The sequence below is a fragment of the Limulus polyphemus genome, unplaced genomic scaffold (assembly GCF_000517525.1).
Source record: "Limulus polyphemus unplaced genomic scaffold, Limulus_polyphemus-2.1.2 Scaffold7741, whole genome shotgun sequence".
NCBI lineage: Eukaryota > Metazoa > Arthropoda > Merostomata > Xiphosura > Limulidae > Limulus > Limulus polyphemus.
In genome coordinates this window covers 13127-15908 of record NW_013673351.1, presented here as the reverse complement: position 1 = coordinate 15908, position 2782 = coordinate 13127, and the positions used below count along the sequence as shown (strand labels likewise).

General features: G+C 33.2%; 1 protein-coding gene across 1 annotated transcript in view; it reads left to right on the top strand.

Annotated features, from left to right (window-relative positions):
- Nucleotides 1-2782, top strand: part of LOC106474831 (arginine kinase-like) — a 19972-nt gene that overhangs the window by 13267 nt on the left and 3923 nt on the right. The gene's annotated exons all lie outside the window — the stretch shown is intronic.

Here is a 2782-nt window from a genome sequence, read left to right as displayed (position 1 = left end):
TATAAAAAAAAAAAACTGTAGTTTTTTTTTCTTTTAAAAACATAACTATTTATAATGATCCCTAAATAATAAACAGGGACAGTTCTTGCGACCTTGCTCGTTATTTGCGTTTTTGATATTGATAGGGACATAATTACCGATGACATTAAACTTTTGTGTATTTCCAAGTGTAATGACTGTGATATTACATGACTTGCAGTTAATGTAATCAATCTGGGTTATCATAATTTCAATCACTTGTTTAATATAGAAGAGAAGACATTGGTTTTATTCAAAGTGGTAAATAAATCATTAAAAATCCTGAAACGGTGTTACGTTGCTATTACTAAAGCTAATAGTTTTAGGGTGTATCTATAGACATCGTTTACAGGTCATTAGTTAGGCCTCACTTTTAATACTGTATATAGATTTGGTCTCTTTATCTAAGAAAGGACATGGATTTATTGGAAAGGGTTCAGAGCAACTAAGATTGTTCTCTGGATGAAAAGGTTATCTTTTATAGATACGTTAAGACAGGAGATTAAAAATATGATACATTTCCTTAGGGTGGGTTGGAGAACCAGAAGGTCTCTTGTTGTCCCGCAGCGTTTATTAGACTGAAACCACTGTTATATGGTATATAACATTTCAACTAGATCTATCCAAGTTCCCTAGCATACGCATTGTACGCATTGTCATTTACAGTTTTAAAATCGTATACCTTGTTCGTGTAATAAATATCTAAATAAATTAAAAACACTGAACGAGGCAATGTTTCGCTGATATTAATTTGTCATCAGCAGGTAAAAGTACTAGTAGTTCGTGCGAAAACAAGTCACGTGATTAAATATGAACTAATCATAAATACGAAACAGCCAATCAAAGTAACGTACTTAAACCCAGGTTACAGATGAAATTTATACATTTAAAACTATTACACCAAACCCTTTTTATAGCATGGCAGATTACGGAAAAACTGTCAGTTATATAAAAGCTTTTCAGTGTTTAATGAAGATAATTCCAGTTGATTAGTGACTAACTTATCCGTAAGTTGTAGTTTTTTAGGCCTAATCATTTGAGAATGTAATTAAGTTCTTTATGTGGATAAGATGTACAATCTCCAACGTCATAACTAAATGTGGAGTTAAAATCTTAATCCGGTTAACGAAGTTGATGATGGTCACGTGACCTTGAAGTATTCTTAGGTCAAAATTAGAGTACAGTTTCCAAAATACATTTTAAAGCAAGTAGAAATAGTTTCTTCAGTCATTTGATTTTATAATCTATTAATTAATTTTTACTTCTTTATTCTGAGTGTTAATATAGCCGACTTTTATAACATTGAAAGAGGAATGTTTAGGTTTAAATGTCTTCTTGGTGTTTCTTCGAGATTCTCATATTACTTTATTAGCTATATTAGATCTTGATTCTCTATACGATTCGTTTCTTCATTAAAAATCAACACAATACTTAAACATTTACATGTTTCGGTGGGTCCATCATCAGGAAGGAGAACCCTTCTAAAAATACTTAATCAATCAATTAGCACAAATGGTGCTGCCATCTAGTTATCTTTATTTTAACATAATTTCCAAAAATAAAATTTGTATCGAATCTCTCCAAAATTGGCTTCGAGGCCTTAAATATGTCTGTTGAATCTATTATTTAACTGGTATTTATTAAATATGTCTGTCGAATCTATTATTTAACTGGTATTTATTAAATATGTCTGTCGAATCTATTATTTAACTGGTATTTATTAAATATGTCTGTCGAATCTAATATTTAACTGGTATTTATTAAATATGTCTGTCGAATCTATTATTTAACCGGTATTTAATCAATTATACGTTGTTCCAGTTAAATACCAGCTGTGTTGTTTGTCATATTTTCAGGTCACGCTGATTCATTAAATTACCGTTCATTTATGTTCATTAAATCTAATTTTAAATGTGTACATGTTAGGCCAACATACATTAAACCACGGTTAAAAGATGTTTTATAAATATCGCATTTAGCTGTTAGTGTGCTGTTTATTCAAGACTAGTAGTTAAATTACTTAATTACAAGTTACATTCGGTTAACTTGTAATTGTTTCACAGAAGACTTATTTATCGAAATGTCTTGTAGAAATTGTGTATCAGTTTCTTAATTTTAAAAAGTTAGTTATAATTTATTAGAATGATTTGCCTATTTTAATACAGTCGCCTCATGTTTAACATGTTTATATTATTCACAACGAACTCTCCACCATTCGACAACTCAATTCATATACTTGTGGCTGTGGTACCATGTTGGGAGTTAATCCAGATGAAGGCTCCACTGTAAGATGAACGCTGTGGTACCATGTTGGAAGTTAATCCAGATGAAGGCTCCACTGTAAGATGAACGCTGTGGTACCATGTTGGAAGCTAATCCAGATGAAGGCTCCACTGTAAGATGAACGCTGTGGTACCATGTTGGAAGCTAATCCAGATGAAGGCTCCACTGTAAGATGGACGCTGTAGTACCATGTTGGGAGTTAATCCAGATGAAGGCTCCACTGTAAGATGGACGCTGTGGTACCATGTTGGGAGTTAATCCAGATGAAGGCTCCACTGTAAGATGGACGCTGTGGTACCATGTTGGGAGTTAATCCAGATGAAGGCTCCACTGTAAGATGAACGCTGTGGTACCATGTTGGGAGTTAATCCAGATGAAGGCTCCACTGTAAGATGGACGCTGTAGTACCATGTTGGGAGTTAATCCAGATGAAGGCTCCACTGTAAGATGGACGCTGTAGTACCATGTTGGGAGTTAATCC